This window comes from Mandrillus leucophaeus, unplaced genomic scaffold (genome assembly GCF_000951045.1).
Source record: "Mandrillus leucophaeus isolate KB7577 unplaced genomic scaffold, Mleu.le_1.0 Scaffold258, whole genome shotgun sequence".
NCBI classification, from domain to species: Eukaryota; Metazoa; Chordata; class Mammalia; order Primates; family Cercopithecidae; genus Mandrillus; species Mandrillus leucophaeus.
In genome coordinates this window covers 265,649-284,186 of record NW_012102676.1, presented here as the reverse complement: position 1 = coordinate 284,186, position 18,538 = coordinate 265,649, and the positions used below count along the sequence as shown (strand labels likewise).

Here is an 18,538-nt window from a genome sequence, read left to right as displayed (position 1 = left end):
ACTTTTGCACTGCAACAGCAAAGTCCGGTACAGTCCAGGACAGTGGATACCAAAATCTGTGCACACTAAGTCCCATATCTGGCCCCGCATAATCCACAGATATGAAAAGTTGGTCCTCCATATATGCAGGTTTGGCATCCCGTGAACATGGTATTTTTGATCCACTTTTGGTTGTGGATGTAGAACTTGCTCATATGAAGGACTGTATTTATTTAAAAAAAAATTCTCCTCCATGTGAACCCACACGATTCAAACCTATGTTGTTTAAGGGTCAGCTGTGCTTGTGACAGGGACTGTATGATCTGCAAAACCGAAAATATTTACTATCTTTAGTAAGTGTTTACAGAAAATGTGGCGTAATCCAGGGTATTGTTTATACATTCCTTTCCCTCCCTCCCTCCCTCCCTCCCTTCCTTCCTTCCTTCCTTCCTTCCTTCTTCCCTCCCTCCCTTCCTCCCTCCATTCCTCTATCCCTCACTTCTCTCACTCTTTTTTTTGTTTCTTTTTTTTTGTGGGGGAGGGTCTAATTGCTCTGAATATATTAACAAATGTACTGTGCAGGAATGGGGGTGATGGTTGTTTTGCTCCTGATGTTAAAGGGGATGTGCTTCTAGTATTTTAACTTCAGACGTAGTGCTGGATTTGGCTGAGTTGATCATATTAAGAAGGTAACCATTATTCTTAAACTACATCTCTTAAAAGCAGGAATGTTGGATTTTGTTCTATAAAGATGGGTATATGAATTTTCTCCTTTGATATAGAAAATTTTACTGTTTTCGTAATTAAACTTTCCATGGTCTTGAAAGAAACCTCATGTAGCTAGGTTGTATATTCTTTAACTGTACTGCTGATTTGTGTACTTGTCTAACTATGCTTTCTTCCTTACACAGGTTCTCAAAGGGAACCTTCCCTGGAACATGCTATTCAAATGGAATCCTTCTTGCTGAAGGTTAAGAAACTTGACCTATAATTTTAATTTTAAATCCAGCCAGTCTTTGCAAAGCAAAGAAATGGCTGGGCAATGATCCTTAAATTTCTCTGTTAATGAAAAGTCTGGGAAAGCTTTCAACTTCTTGTTGACTGAGAGTGGTTATGGAAAAATCTCAAAATATTCTGCATCCCTGTCAAACTTCTCACATAGTATTCATTTAAATAAATATAAGATAAGAGTGAAAAAGAGGAAGTCGAGTACCTGTGGGATAGTGAAACTAGATCCTGTAATGTCTGAGCTGATCAGTGTCTTTAGGTCTCTCCCACTAGGGTGATAATGCAATGTGTCCGCTAACCCAGGACAATTTTGAAAGTAAAAGGAAGCAATAAAGTCATTGGAATTATGGCATCTTAAAATAATATTTTGAAATGTATATTTGTTAGCCAAAATTGGTTTTATTGTGTAATAGATCACAAATAGTTCTATGAAAGATTATTCTTAGAAGTAAAATTATTTAAAATATATTCATGTACATGATGGCAAATTATACAAATTATTCTTTGTATATATTTATGTTAATCATTTTCTTAACTGTACCTATCTGATACCAGGTGGGTGGTATTTTTTCTGGCATTAACTGTCTTTATTTTTTCAATGTGACCTCATATTTATTTTTTCATAAAATTGCCTGCAATAATCTTCAAAGTCAATCTTACGATTAATGGATTTGGAACTGTCAACAGCTTCAATTTACTCTTCCTGTAGGTCATATTACATCCTATTTTTAATTAAGAAAATAATCTTTCTATAGCTGATGGTTTACGTGGTATTTGAGAAAGTCCAGTTCACCATAGGACAGTTTTAATTCTAATTTTAATCTTATTGAAATATTATCTCAAATATTGTCTCTTAGCCTCTGCTTAGAGTATCTTCTTCAACAGAAAATTTTACAAGATGAAACAAGTAAAATAAGTCATCTTGCCTTATAATTATTTTAAATGTTTCATTAAATTTCCAAGCTACAAAATTGTAGGGCCTCTCTATTTCATTCTATTCAGGAACAGAATATAAGTGTGTCTAACTATATACTCTTTTAATAATAAAAGCTATTTTTCTCTTGGAGTTGATTCTTTTGAAGACATTGTTCTATATTTTTACAAGTTTAATTGTTCACACAAGTCATTAGTTAAATAAAGGATTAGGATCACCTATTCACTTTGTGTGTGTGTGTGTGTGTCCATCTGTTTGTCTGTATTTCAGTTTATCAGTCTCTTACTAAGAAAATTTATATATATTTTAAAAAGCTGACAGTGGAAAGTAGATATTCCTCTTTCCCAGTCTATGGGTCTTCTTGAGGCAATAATGATTGCTTTCTGAGCCTTCTTCCAGAAATACTTTCTCTCTGTTAAAGCATGTCTCTATCTGTTTATCATCTCTCAATAATCTATCTATTTATCTCTTTATCTACCTATTTATATTTGTATATTAACACAAATGGTGCCATTCTATTAATACTTCTGAACCTCTTTTTTATGTAATAATATTGAAGATTGTACCATATTAGGACAGGTATTTGGAAACTATTCAGTAAATGAAAGAGAATAATGTCTTGCCGAGAGCATTTATATATCGCTATTTTCTAAATCCTGTAGAGGCAAATAGTTATTTTTTAAAATATTGGGTTTGGAGAAAGAAGACTCTTTGGATTACAGGAATAGATAGCTCCAGAATTTGCTACTGAGCAGTGTAATTTTATACCAAACATTTAAATGAATAGTGTTTTTATAAGCCTCTCATAATCAATGTCTGTAACCTACAGGTTCTTGCTCTGTCAAAATTAGTTACACTTCCTGTTGCAAAATAATAATGCTTTATTTCCATTAAGCATAAAGTCGGCCGGGCGCGGTGGCTCAAGCCTGTAATCCCAGCACTTTGGGAGGCCGAGATGGGCGGATCACGAGGTCAGGAGATCGAGACCATCCTGGCTAACACGGTGAAACCCCGTCTCTACTAAAAAATACAAAAAAAAACTAGCCAGGTGAGGTGGCGGGCGCCTGTAGTCCCAGCTACTCGGGAGGCTGAGGCAGGAGAATGGCATAAACCCGGGAGGCGGAGCTTGCAGTGAGCTGAGATCAGACCACTGCACTCCAGCCTGGGGGACAGAGGGAGACTCTGTCTCAAAAAAAAAAAAAAAAAAAAAAAAAAGCATAAAGTCTCTGAACTTGCAGGGTAGTACATCCAAACACTTGATAAACCTGTGGTATTTTTACAATATAAATGTAAATGAGATTTATTCCTTGGTATTTGCCCTGTGAACTAAGTAAGATTAAGTAGAATTGTGCATGTAGCTTTTGGATTAGAGATTCAAGTCCTTCAATCAGGCTCTTACCTGTAGCTTGTGGTGATAAACTTTGTACTTTTTCCCATAAAAATGCTCTTATATCTTAAACAGGCGTAGCATTTTTTCCTCCCATGGTGGAGGTCAGGGACCTAGCCTGGCCAGTTTCCTCAGCCCAATTCAGGGAGGGCCTGTTTTGGAAGACATGAATAAAATTAAAACGAATTGTGTGTAGCTGGGAGGCAGCCACAGTAAATCTGAAGTGAGATCTCCAAATAGTTCTCAAGTAGATGAAGAATAGATACAGATAATGGGAAGAAGAAAGCAGAGCCAGAGAGTAACAGAAGGAGGGAAAGGAGGGAGTACCCACTGGATTTGAGGAGGAAAGAGAGGTAGGGCTCTTGAGTGATGTGTGGGGCATTTGGCTCCATTCAACAGGCTGGAGAATATGGATGTGGTCATATCATGAGATTAGAGGATAAAGAACCTTTTTAAGATGGCAAATAAGGTGTTATAATGTGATCCACATTTTAAAAGTTATGTTTTAATCTAAAAGAATAAATATATTCATAAGCTGCAGACATAAAAGCACCAAGCCATAGAATAAAGAATCTTTCTAGGGAAACTATGAGTCTTTCCATAGGAAATCATTTTATTTTGATAGCTTCAAAAATTCTAATAGAAGATTATCTCCTGAAAGAGAATATAGCTCCTCTAGTTGATCTTATTCTTCAGGGCTAAATATTGTATATACAAATCTACAATGAAAATTCGTTTTCAAAGATGAATTTTAAAAGTCAACTACATTGTATATTCTTATAAGTACAAATTGATATTTTCTGTGCTTGATGATTAAACCATACATTAACAGTCCTTAGTCCTGCTAAAACTCTTCATTCATTTCCCTCTTGATTTATTTATTTATTTATTTATTTATTGAGACATGGTCTCACTCTGTTTCTCAACTTGGAGTGCAGTGGCATGATCACAGTTCACTGCAGCCTCTACTTTCTGTGCTCAAGTGATCCTCCCACCACAGCCTCCAGAATAGCTGGGACTATAAGCACGTGCCACCCATACCCAGCTAATTTTTGTGTTTTTTGTACAGACAGGGTCTCACTAAGTTGGCCAGTCTCCCAAAGTGCTGAGATTACAGGTGTGAGCCACTACACCCGACCCCTCTTAATACAGAATTTTAAGTTCATATTTTTTGCCATTGCTATATATTGTTTTTATAGAATTACCATACAAAATATTGTTGGTTATTTACTTAAGACTGTTTTTCTTTCATTTTTCCTTTTCTACTGTGCTGTTTTATATTTAAGGTGGGTCCCATAGCCAGACTTAGGGGCTAGATTGATTAGTGTATTTAAGTAGTTCTTAACCAGGGGACATTTGGCAATGTCTGGAGACATTTTTGATTGTTGCGATTGGGGAGAGTGCTATGGGCATCTAGTGGGTAGAGAACAAGGAGGATTTTAAACAATGTACAGAATAGCTCCTGCCAACAAAGAATTATCCATCCCAAAATGTCATTAGTGATGAGGCTGAACTCCTGGTCTACTTTTACCCAATCATGGTGGTCCCCTTCTAAATCACTGTTGGTTTAGGCATAAACATGTGATATAATTCTTGCTGATGAAATAGGGGAAATCTAAGGAAAGTTTCTACTCATTAATAAAAATCAATAAATGTAAAGAAAATGGCTCCCTTTTCCACTGATATGGTCATATCTGGATGCAGTGTATTGAACTCTGACAGCCACTGTAGTTTCATGAGGATGATTAGGAAAAACCATGTTGATGTACCTTAAAGAACCTGAGTGAAAGATGGAGAGAATCTCTGTGCGTGTGTGTGTGTGTCTAAATATCAGAATCACCATTTTAATCAGCCTCCAGCCTGAAGCTGTCATATCTTAGTGTTTTTTCTAAGAAAAAAATTTTCTTCCCATTGTTTAAGCCAGCTGAGTTTTTGTTCCTTTTAGCTATCAGGCAGTATCCTAATTGATAATATCATTTAGCATTTGCTTATTTCATAATTACATATTTAACTTTTTTGACATTTAGTTTCATTTTTGATTGATTTTTCTTTTATGTCGTATCTTTATCATTGTTTATTTTGCTTTACTAATAGGCTGGGTAAAATTTTTTTGTGCATATAATTTTAGAAGAAGCGTACACTGGTGATATTAATTAATCTTTGTAAGTCTAAAGTGCCTTTTTGTTCATCTCCTGGGGATGGGAGCTTGTGTGAATGTTGGATTATTCATAGTTCAGTACATTTTAGATACAGCTGTTGAGGGTTCTGCCTATTTAGTGTGCACCATCTTCTACTTGGTATGGAAGAAAGGTTTGAGGACCATCTGTCGTTATTATGTGACCTATTTTTTTTTCTTGTCCAGAAGCTTGTAGAATTATTTGCTTGTTCTTAAAATTAAAAATGTTAATCAAGGCCAGGCGTGGTGGCTCACGCCTGTAATCCCAGCACTTTGGGAGGCTGAGGCGGGCAAATCACCTGAGGTTAGGAGTTCGAGACTAGCCTGGCCAACATGGCAAAACCCAGTCTCTATTAAAAATACAAAAATTAGCTGGGCATGGTGGTGCACACCTGTAATCCCAGCTACTCAGGAGGCTGAGGGAGGAGAATTGCTAGAACCTGGGAGACGGCTGCTGCAGTGAGCCAAGATGGCACAACTGTGCTCCAACATGGGCAACAGAGCAAGACTCTGTCTCAAAGAAAAAAAAAATGTTAATCAAGATCAAGGCCATTTCCATCACAGGTAGGGCGGCTAACACTAGTACTAGCTCCTTACAGCTGCTACTGCTAGAGCTTATAGACAAATCTAAGAATCAAAAATTCTCATTGTGATGAAGAGTGATAAAGAAATTGTTGATACTCTTCTAGGATTTGATAACTTTGTCAATACGGTACTGCAAGATATCACTGATTTTGAAATCCTACCAGAAGAAAGAATATTAAATTAGATCAGATTTCACTAAATGGAAATAATATAATAATGTTGGTTCATGGCGGAGGAGGACCTGAAGTATGAATGTGTTTCCTTGACTTATGCTGGATTCTGTTTTGTCTTGTAATGAAAAGAAAATAGATTTTTTTTTCCGCCTTTTAGTGTTTAGATCTTATAAAACTAAGTTTCCTATTAAGGGAAATGTTTTGAAGGCATATACCCATTTTTTGTAAGTTAATCATGATTATCTTGGAAAAAAAGAAAAGAGTTTCTTTGAAGATTAAAATGGAAGTGTTTTGGTTAAAAAATTCCATCAAGATATTATAAAATATAAATTGCTACTTCTTAATTTTGCCTAAGACTCAATAAATGTGTTTAATTATAAACACCCAAGGCTGTGTTCAGTTTCTAGAAGTGTTTCTTCTTATCATCTAGCTGGTTATTGAGTTTCATTATGATCAACTCTTTATTTCTGGAAAACTTGTTTTCCAGATTTGAGATGTTCCTCGACTTATAGTGGAGTTACATCTTGATAAGCACATTATAAGTTGAAAATATTGCAAGTTGAAAATGCATTTAATATACCTAAACTACTGAATATTGTAGCTTAGCCTAGCCTACCTTAAGTGTGTTCAGAACACTTATATTAGTCTTCAACTGGGTAAAATCATCTGGCAACACACTGCACTGTAGAGTATTGGTTTACCCTCCAGATTGTATGGCTGACTGGAGCTGGGGCTCACTGCCTCTGCCCAGCACAAGAGAGTCTGCTACTACATATCACTAGCCTGGAAAAAGATCAAAATTCAACATTTAAAGTATGATTTCCACTAAAGGCATATCGCTTTTGCACCATTATAAAATAGAAAAATTGTAAGTCAAACCATAGTAAGTCAGGGACCACCTGTATTGGAAATCTGACATTATTTTCTATGTGTCCTTTGTAATTTGCATCTCTCTGGCCTGCCTCCACAGAGGCCTGAATTTCTCGTTGTTTTTTTTTTTTTTTTTTTAACCGATTTGATCCTTGTAGTAGTCAGTTTATTCTTTATTGTTCCCATTACAGTAAAAAGGTTAGCAGTCACACTTTTCATTTTGAAACCTCTTTTCCAGCTTCAAATTGTTTTGTTTATGACTATAGATCTTGTTTTTATATCTGTATGATAAGATGCTTCTGTAAGGGGTGTAGCCAGCTATTAAACCTCCAGAGTGACCTCATTTCCTAAGCCTGCAACTTTGCCAGGTTTACACTGTGGGTGCCTTTGTAGCTCCCCACTGCATGAAGACTCTAGGTTTTATTGCACTTCCTGGAAATGCCAGCAGAATGAACAATTTCTCCCACAAATCATCGCATGACTTAGCTTTATTTTCAGGCCCCACTGCAAACCTGTTGGAGGCAGGTGGTGTCCCTTCACTTACGCCCTGCAGGCTGTCTTTTATACATATTAGATTATGGACATGTCAGTCCTCACACTCTGATCTTGTCTGTGCTCTCTTAGATTTCTTGAATTTTCAGTTTGACTAAGTACACCTTTCTGTCATTTTCAAGAGGGTATAATTGTTTCCTTACTATGTTCAAAAAAGAAGAATGTGGGCTGAGTTTGGCATCTTGTACAGAATGCTACCATTTACTCCACTTTAAATTGAACCTAACATAGGTTGAGTGACTTGTCCAAACTCACAGTAAGTAGCAGAGCCTGGTCTTAAACTTAGATCATTTGAATCCAAATTTTGTGTTCTTTCCACTAGGAAGGCAGTATGCATAGTAGTTAAGAGTGGGAGTCCTACAGAAGGAGAGTAGACAGGTTCTAACATCTGGAGGAGTGGGCCTATAGGGGACCATGACAAGGAATTGATTCTCCAGTCAAGCATGAACATGAAAAGAGAATTTTCTTTTCACACTTTACCTTACAGTGTGACCACTGATTTCAATCCCACCTTTTGTGATGCTTCCTCTAACAATGTTGTCATTGCCTTAACAATTGTCATGACTTGTTAGTTATGTGAGGAGAAGTGATCATGGGGCCATTTGCCCTGAGTATCCAGCCTCCAGTGGTCCTTCTATTCTGGGGCTAGGATGTCTGGGTTCCAATCCTGCTTAGTAGCCACCATGACTACAGACAAATTACTAATGCAAATAGAAATGATGATAATGTTTATCGTACAAAAGTATTGTAATGATGAAATGTGAGAGAACATGAAAAGTGACAGCAGTCAGTACCTTCCCAAACATGTGGACCTACCTTAGAGCAGGCTCTTTGGTCTCTTTGGTAGTTAATGAAGATAAAACAGCAAATACAAAGGTCAAGTTGCTCTCTTTTTTGGAAAAGAAAACAGATGAGTATTTTAAAAATGATAGCTGATGAGTTCCCAATAAATATTAGCTTCTCTTATTTATTATAGAACTATTATTCAAGTGAGCTCACTAAATCCAGGAACTAGTGAGAAAACTCTTTTAGCAATCAGATGGGCTGATGTATTAGGTATTTTCCCAAAACACGATTTTTTAGAGGGTAGACTTCTCTCAAGATGAGAAGGAGCCAGTTTTGAAAATTCATGATTCAAGTACTAATTCCATTTCAATTTTAAACAAGTTTAATTCAGTTTTGTTCATGTTTTTCTTGGCCCAATAAATTATCCTAGTGAACTGTTTGTCTGCCGAGGAGGTGGGTTTACAACCTGAAGAGTCAATTTGAAAGTTCAACAGGAGCTGAGCTGAGCTACTCTCTGACTCTGACATTAGATGTCACTGCAATCAAAGGAAAGTAGAGCGGGCAACCTAGCAGTGAAGTGAAACTTCAATGTGGTGGAGGAAAGAGAAGTGTTTAAATTGTGGTGCAAAGTTCCTGGATAAGAACTTGTGACATGATTTGCGTATCCACCTTGCCATGGGGAAAAAGGAGCATTTTACTATATGTATGGCAACCGCATTCATTTTCCTAAGACATTGACTAGGAAAAACTCCTAACCACTTTGCACATCTTGGTATTTCTTCCCTTAATAGATGATAGAACTGATAGAGGCCCTCAAAGATTTTCAGTGCAGAATATTCCTAACAGGTTCTAAATGATAATTTTATGGACCAGATCACCAGGTCTAGTTCTTCTGAGCTTAATTTAAGGCTTAAGTTGTCTTTCAAATATTCTTCAATTATATGCTTTATCAGGTATTTCCAAAGTTTCTTTGCTTAAAGATGTGAAGAACCCCAGGTTACTAGTATTTGTGTGTTAAAAGTAGAATTACCAGATACATTCACATTTGTTTACTTAAGCAAAATACCTACAAACAGTTGGAGGGCAGGGGACCAAACTAATGTTTCCATTTATTGCTAGGCAGCTGGGTGAACTGAAAAGTCCATTCTCCCAAGGGATATTATATTAAATGTATCTTTTTATGTGTGTGAACTGGCACACACTATTGGAATAGATTCAGAATATCTAACAATTGATGCGGCATAGGTACCAATGAATTAAATCTAGTCATGGCTAGTGCTTTCAGTGGAAAATAAGGGCACTCCATATGGGTGTAGGGAGGATCTGATGGGGAACAACTGCTGTAGTACCTATTTATCAACTCTTGAGGGAAGTACTTTGACATATTAATAACTGGGATGACTATACCAGTATTTATTGGTTGAATATCAGCCTGCGTATGTATAACTTGGCTTATCAAGAGCCCACAAGATCTCTGGTTTAGGTTCCAAGTACAAGTATCAAAGTTCATTCTCATTACCCTCTTGATAATGGTCTGAGCTGCTAATTTTTACATTGCTTTAGTGGTGGGAAGGTCCCACATGGAGAGAAATATGAAATATGCAGAGAGAAGCTTGGTCTTTACATGTCTACATCTATTTTCAAGCTATGATGAAGGCCTTGATTCTGATGGGCATCAACAGGCGGATACAGCTCTGAAGATTCAGAAAGGCAGATTCGTGTCTAACATAACTACATTACCTTGGTGATCCCTGGAAGTAGACTGATACTGGGGATAGGAGTGGGGTTCTCAGTACTGGTGACAAAGTTTATTTTAAAGTGCCTTGATTTTTTTCCTTTGCTCTACGTGAGAATTAATGCAATATATGTAAACTGTTTCATGTAGATTGGTTGAAGAAGAAAGACTGGATGGCAAGGGCCTAAGAGCAGGCAGTTTTCATGTTCAAGGTGTTTTTGCATCATGTGCAGTGCCTAGATTACTGAGTCCATAGTAATTACCTAATTGTTATTTGACAATTGGTTGATATTTTGGTTTTCTGTTGGTTATTCTCATTGAGAAGAAATGGAAGTATTCAGAAGCTGTTCTTCTGAATACTTGTATCATTTTCTTGGTGATTCCGAACCAAACTTACAGCTAAATTATCTGGGTTATGTTAATCTTTGCATGCATTAAAACTGCTAAGTTTTTATAACAGAAGGAAAGAGGACTACTGCTTATATATGTCTCAATGTGTCTGTGCCACTCTGTTTTAATTATGCCAAGTGTTCACTGACAAAAGGATGAATGGAGCATACAATTTAAAAATATGAACATGTTATTAATATTTGGTGCTATAACTTTAACAATCACTGATTACCATCATGATTAAGGACCTTGTTTCACCAATACCAGACACATATTGATGTCACAATGAACTGTATTTTTCTACTGTTTAATTCCACCATTTCTCATTGTTTGGCCACTTTTACTTAGGGGTTTTCTATTTCATTGTTACATGTATTTTTTGTTGTTGTTCCAATGTCTTAAAAATTCCAATTCTTAAGGTTGATTCCATTGTACATCTTTGGATTTCACAGTATATAGTTAGGCTGTAGTCTTGTCAAGATGAGAAATTACCATGATGCCATGATAGCTTCTAACTATGCTACTGTTTCAGAAGTCAGGATCCAAGGTCTCATGGACCAAATTAAGACCTCAAACTACATGGTTTATTGAGTCAAAACACAGTGAGAAGCAAGTGGCAAAGAGTAACATAACTTGGATGGGATGCAAATGAGAAGGAGGGACTACAATACTTAAATCCAGAGCTGCTTCATATCCATATATCCTGCCCCTTTCCACTTCATTAGTATTCCCTGCTAATGGTAGGCTTATGATGACTGCGTTGCACATGGGAAAGGAGGCTCAGCAGAAAGAAGGTGCTCAAAGTCACGTTGGTATATCTGAGAGACTACAGGGTAAAATGGCCAGTAGCTGTTTTTAAATAGCAATGACTTTTGTCTCTATGGGACAGAAAACATGAGGAGCCAGAATGAGTGTCAACAATGGGTGACTGACTTAACTATGATGTTAATGAAGGTGGTATGATTTGAATCTAGAAAAAAATATATATATACATACACACTTATATGTATATACTTTTACATCTTTAATGATATTTAATTTGAATAAAATGCATCCATTTAAAATTATATTTCTAAGACTTTTGAAGAAATTACACACTCATGTAACTTCTAGCACAGTCAAGATATAGAATATTTTCATCAGTTCCCAAAATTTCCTTGTGCCACTTTGCAGTCAATGGCCCACCCTAAACCCTAGACAACCACTACTCTTCTTTCTGTCTGTATAATTAATTTTGTCTTTTCTAAAAAAATTATATAGAATGTGGTCTTTTGTGTTTAGCTTCTTATGCTAACCATATTTTTGAGATTTATCCATGTTATTTAATGTATTGATATTTCATTCCTTGTTATTGCTGAGTGTTATTCCACTATATAAACAGATCTCAATTTGTTTAGCCACTCACCTATTTTTTTTCTTTTCTATTTTTTTAACTTTTATTTTAAGTTTAGGGTTACATGTGGAGGTTTGTTACATAGATAAACTTCTGTCATAGGGGTTTCTTGTACTGATTATTTAATCACCCAGGTATTAAGCCTAGTGTGCCTTAGTTATTATTCCCTCTCCTCTCCCTTCTCCTATTCTCCACCCTCCAATAGGCCCCAGTGTGTGTTGTTCCCCTCTGTGTATCCATGTCTTCTCATCATTTAGTTCCCACTTAGAAGTGAAAACATGTGATATTTGGTTTTCTGTTCCTGTGTTAGTTTGCTAAAGATAAAGGCCTCCAGCTCCATCTATGGCCCTGCAAAGGACATAGTCTCATTCTTTTTAGTGGCTGCATAGTGTTTCATAGTGTATATGTGCCACATTTTCTTTATCCAGTCTATTATTGATGGGCATTTAGGTTGATTCCATGTCTTTGCTATTGTGAATAGTGCTGCAATGAACATACATGTGCATGTATGTTTATAATAAAATGATTTATATTCCTTTGGGTATATAACCAGTAATGGTATTGCTGAGTCAAATGATATTTCTATCTTTAGGTCTTGAGGAATTGCCACACTGTCTTCCACAATGGTTGAACTAATTTATACTCACACCAACAGTGTTTAACCATTCCCTTTTCTCCACAAACTCACCAGCATCTGTTACTTTTTGACTTTTTCATAATAGCCATTCTGACTGGCGTGAGATGGTATCTCATTGTGGTTTTGATTTGCATTTCTCTGATAATCAGTGTCACTGAGTTTTTTTTTTTTTCCCCCAGAGGATTGTTGGCTGTATGTATGTCTTCTTTTGAAATGTGTCTGTTCATTTCTTTGCTCACTTTTTAGTTTTAGTTTTTTTTTTTTCCTTGTAAACTTGTTTAAGTTCCTTATAGATGCTGGATACTAGACCTTTGTCAGATAGATAAACTGCAAAATTTTTCTCCCATTCTGTAAGTTGCCTGTTCACTCTGATGATAGTTTATTTTGTTGTGCAGAAGCTCTTTAGTTTAATTAGATCTCATTTGTCAATTTTGGCTTTTGTTGCAATTGCTTTTGGCATTTTCATCATGAAATATTTGCCCATGGTTGTCCTGAGTGGTACTGCCTAGATTTTATTCTAGGGTTTTTATAGTTTTAGGTTTTATATTTAAGTCTTTAATCCATCTTGAGTTAATTTTTGTGTATGGTGTAAGGAAGGGGTCAAATTTCAATATTTTGCATATGGTTAGCCAGTTCTCTCGCACCATTTATTAAATAGGGAATCCTTTCCCCATTGCTTGTTTTTATCAGGTTTGTAGAAGATCAGATGGTTGTAGGTGTGTGGTCTCATTTCTGATTTCTCTATTCTGTTCCATTGGTCTATGTGTCTGTTCTTATACCAGTACCAGTGTTTTGGGTACTGTAGCATTATAGTATAGTTTGAAGTTGGATAGCATGATGCCTCCAGCTTTGTTCTTCTTACTTAGGATTGACTTAGCTATTTGGGCTCTTTTTCGGTTCCATATGAATTTTAAAATAGTATTTTCTAATTCTGTGAAGAATGTCAGTGGCAATTTAATGGGCATAGCATTAAATCTATAAGTTACTTTGGGCAGTATGGCCATTTTAATGCTATTGATTCTTCCTTTCCATGAGCATGGAGTGTTTTCCCATTTGTTTGTGTCCTTTGATTTCTTTGAGCAGTGGTTTGTAGTTCTCCTTGAAGACGTCCTTCACTTTCCTTGTTAGCTGTATTCCTAGGTATTTTATTCTTGTTGTAACAATTGTGCATGGGAGTTCATTCATGATTTTGCTCTCTGCTTGCCTGTTGTTGGTGTATAGAAATGCTAGTAATTTTTGCACATAGATTTTATATCCTGAGACTTCACTTAAGTTACTTATCAGCTTAAGAAACTTTTGGGGTTTTCTAGATATAGGATCATGTTATCTGCAAACAAAGGTAATTTGACTTCCTTACTTCCTATTTGAACACTCTTTATCTTTTCTCTTTATCTTTTCTCTTCCCTGGCCAGAACTTTCAATACTCTGTTGAATAGGAGTGATGAGAGAGGGCATCCTTGTCTTATGTTGATTTTCCAGGCGAATGCTTCCAGCTATTGTCCATTCAGTATGATATTGACTATGAGCTTGTCAATAATGGATCTTATTATTTTGAGGTATGTTCCTTCAATACCTAGTTTATTGAGAGTTTTAAACATAAAGGGATCCTTAATTTTATTGAAGGCCTTTTCTGCATTTATTGAAATAATCATATGGTTTTTGTCTTTAGCCGTATTTATGTGATGAATCACATTTATTGATTTGTATATGTGGAACTAACCTTGCATCTCAGGGATGAGGTCAACTTGATTGTGGTGTATAAGCTTTTTGATATGCTGTGGATTCAGTTTGCCAGTATTTTATTGACAATTTTTGCATCAATGTTCATCAAGGTTATTGACCTGAAGTTTTCTTTTTTTGTTGTACCTCTGCCAGGTTTTGGCATCGGGATGATTCTGGCCTCATAGAATGATTTAGTGGGGAGTCCCTCCTTTTCGATTTTTTGGAATAATTTCAGTCGAAATGGTATCAGCTCTTCTTTGTACCTCTGGTAGAATTCCACTGTGAATTTGTCTGGTCCTGGACTTTTTTTTGGTTAGTAGGCTATTTACTACTGCCTCAATTTCGGAACATGTTATTGGTCTATTTAGGGATTCCATTTCTTCCTGGTTCAGTCTTCAGAGAGTGTGAGTGTCTAGGAATTTATCCATTTCTTCTAGATTTTCTAGTTTATGTGCAGAGAGGTGTTTATAGTATTCTCTGATGGTTGTTTGTATTTCTGTGGGGTCAGTGGTGAGATTCCCCTTATTTCTGATTGTGCTTATTTGATTCTTTTCTCTTTTCTCTTTTATTAGTCTGGCTAGTGGTCTATTTTATTATTATTATTATTATTATTTTCAAAAAACCAGCTCCTGGATTCACTGATTTTTTGAAGGGTTTTTTTGTGTTTCTATCTCCTTCAGTTTGGCTCTGATCTTGGTTACTTCTTGTCTTCTGCTAGCTTTAGGGTTTGTTTGGTCTTGATTCTCTAGTTCTTTCAATTGAAATGTTAGGTTGTTAACTTGAGATCTTTCTAGCTTTTTGATGTGGACATTTAGTGCTATAAATTTTCCTCTTAACACTGATTTAGCTGCTTTCCAGAGATTCTGGTACATTGTCTCTTTATTCTCATTAGTTTCAAAGAACTTCTTGATGTCTGCCTTAATTTTATTATTTAACCAAGAGTCATTCAGGTGTAGGTTGTTCAATTTCCATGTAGTTGTGTGATTTTGAGTGGATTTCTTAATCTTGAGTTCTAATTTGATTGTACTATGGTCTGAGAGACTATTTGTTATTATTTCAGTTCTTTTGCATTTGCTGAGGCATGTTTTACTTTGGCTTATGTGATCAATTTTAGAGTAAATGCCATGCAGTAATGAGAATAATGCATATTCTGTTGTTTTTGGGTGGAGGGTTCTGTAGATATCTATCAGGTCCACTTGATCCATAGCTGAATTTAGGTCCTTTGTTAATTTTGTCTTGGTGATCTGTCTAATATTGTCAGTGGGGTGTTAAAGTCTCCTATTATTACTATGTGGAAGTCTAGGTCTCTTTGTAGGTCTCCAAGAACTTACTTTATGAATCTGGGCACTCCTGTATTGGGTTCATGTATATTTAGGATAGTTCCCTCTTGTTAAATTGAACACTTTACCACTATGTAATGCCCTTCTTTGTCTTTTTTTAATCTTTGTTGGTTTAAAGTTTGTTTTTTCAGAAACTAGGACTGCAAACCCTGCTTTTTTCTGTTTTCCATTTGTTTTGTAAATTTTCCTCCATTCCTTTATTTTGAGCCTGTGTGTGTCTTTGCACATGAGATGGGTCTCTTGAAGACAGCATACTGATGAGCCTTGGCTCTTTATCCAGCTTGCTATTCTGTGTCTTTTAGTTGGGGGCATTTAGCTCATTTATATTTAAGGTTAGTATTGTTAAGTGTGACTTTGATCCTGCCATTATGATGCTAGCTGGTTATTATGCAGACTTGTTTGTGATTGCTTCATAGTGTCACTGGTGTCTGTATTTCAGTGTGTTTTTGTAGTGGCTGGTAACAGTTTTTCCTTTCCATATTTAGTGCTTCCTTCAGAAGCTCCTGCAAGGCAGGCCTGATGGTAATGAATTCTCTCAGCATTTGCTTGTCTGAAAAGGATCTTATTTATCTTTTGCTTATGAAGTTTAGTTTGGCTGGATTAAAATTCTGGGTTGGAAACTATTTTCTTTTAGAATGTTGAATATTGGCTCCCTAATTCCTCTGGCTTATAGGGTTTCCACTGAGAGATCCACCGTTAGTCTGATGAGTTTCCCTTTGTATGTGACCTGGTCTTTCTCTCTGACTGCCCTTAATGTTTTATCTTCTATTTCAATTTGGAGGATCTGATAATTATTTGTCTTGGGGTTGATCTTCTCATGAAGTATCTTTCTAGGGTTTCCTGCATTTCCTGAATTTGAATGTTGGCCTGTCATGCTAGGTTGGGGAAGTTCTCCTGAATGATATCCTGAGGTATGTGTTCCAACTCGGTTCCATTTTCCTTGTCTGTTTCAGGTATCCTAATCTGTCATAGGTTTGGTCTCTTTATGTAACCCATAATTCTCAGAGGTTTTCATTCTTTTTTTCCTTTTCATTCTTTTTTCTCTATTCTTATCTGCCTGTCTTATTTCAGAAAAATAGTCTTCAAGCTCTGAGGTTCTTTCCTCCATTTGGTCTATTCTGCTATTGATAGTTGTGATTGCATTGTGAAGTTCTTGTGTTGTGTTTTTCAGCTCCATCAGCTCAGTTATGTTCCTCTCTAAACTGGCTTTTCTGACTATAAGGTCCTGTATTGTTTTATCATAATTCTTAGTTTCTTGCATTGGGTTACAACATGCTCCTTTAGCTTAGTGAAGTTTGTTATCACCTACCTTCTGAAGCCTCTTTCTGTCAATACAATCATCTCAGCCTCAGCCCAGTTCTGTGCCCTTGGTGGAGAAGTGTTGTGGTCATTTGGAGGAGAAGAGGCATTCTGGCTCTTTGAGTTTTCAGCCTTTTTTTGGTTGTTGTTATTATTATACTTTAAGTTCTAGGGTACATGTGCATAATGTGCAGGTTTGTTACATATGTATACTTGTGCCATGTTGGCGTGCTGCACCCATCAACTCGTCAGCACTCATCAACTCATCATTTACATCAGGTATAACTCCCAATGCAATCCCTCCCCCCTTCCCCCTCAGTCTTTTTTTTCATTGATTATTTCTCATCTTTACGGGCTTATCTACCTTCAATTTTTGAAATTGCTGACCTTTGAATGGGGTTTTTCTGTTTTTTGTTGTTGGTGGTGGTGGTGTTTTCTGTTTGATGGATTTTCCATCTTGGCAGGGATCTGGGAGTCAGAGTATGTAAAACTCCTAGGTCTCTGCATGCCTGAGTGGCTGCTCTGCCAAGACTCCATACAGCTCTGTGTATTGGACCCAAGGCCCTGGTGGTCTGGGCTCACAAGGGGATCTCCTGATTCACAGATTGCAAAGATCCATAGGGGAAGTGTGACTTCCTGGGCAGGGTTGCACGATCACTTACCACCTCCACTGGCTAGGGGTAGAGGTTCTCTTGATTCCGTGCCACTCCTGGGTAGGCCACTGCCTCTCCCTGCTTCTCCTTGTTCTCCATGGGTCCAGCTGCTTGCCTGTTTATGAAATAATCTGGATACCTCAGTCGAAGGTACTGAATTCACTCATCCCTTTTCTTTCCTCTCTGTGAGTGCCGTGGACCCTAGCTTTCTAATCAGTCATCTTGCCTTCACCTATTTTGTTGTGCAAACATGCCTCCATTTCTTTATTTTAAATATGTGGTAGAATTCACCATAAAGACAATTGGACCTAGAGTTTTATTTGTGGAAAGTTTAAAATAAAAAAACTTTTTATTTTGAAATAATTATATATTCACAAGGGATTTCAAAGATAGTCGAGAGAGGTTCTGTGTAACCTTCAGCAGTTTTCCTTATTGATTATATCTTACCTAACTACAATACAATAACAATGCCAGGAAACTGGTATTGCCACAAAATGTGTATATAGTTCTGTGCAGTTTTTATGCTATTAATATACAGAGCTATTCCATCATCACAAAAATCTCCCTCATACTATCCTTTTATAGTCACCCCTATCCTCTTCCCTCTTTCAACTCTGAGCCATGACAATGACTAATCTCCATTTATGGCCTTTAACCTTCCTCTTCTTATAATATAATTATCTTAAAAATATACTGTAAATTACTATTTAGAGAAATTAAAACAGATTTAAAGAAATGTTTTCCTACATACTATTTTAAGCTTTATTCACTCCTTTGAGTAGAACCAAGTTTTCTTTTGTTGTTGTTGTTTGTTTGTTTGTTTATTATTATACTTTAAGTTCTAGGGTACATGTGCATAATGTGCAGGTTTGTTATGTATGTATACTTGTGCCATGTTGGTATGCTGCACCCATCAACT

General features: G+C 36.5%; 1 pseudogene; it reads left to right on the top strand.

Annotated features, from left to right (window-relative positions):
- Positions 1-6,014: 6,014 nt before the first annotated feature.
- Positions 6,015-6,321, top strand: LOC105542421 (annotated as a pseudogene).
- Positions 6,322-18,538: the final 12,217 nt, after the last annotated feature.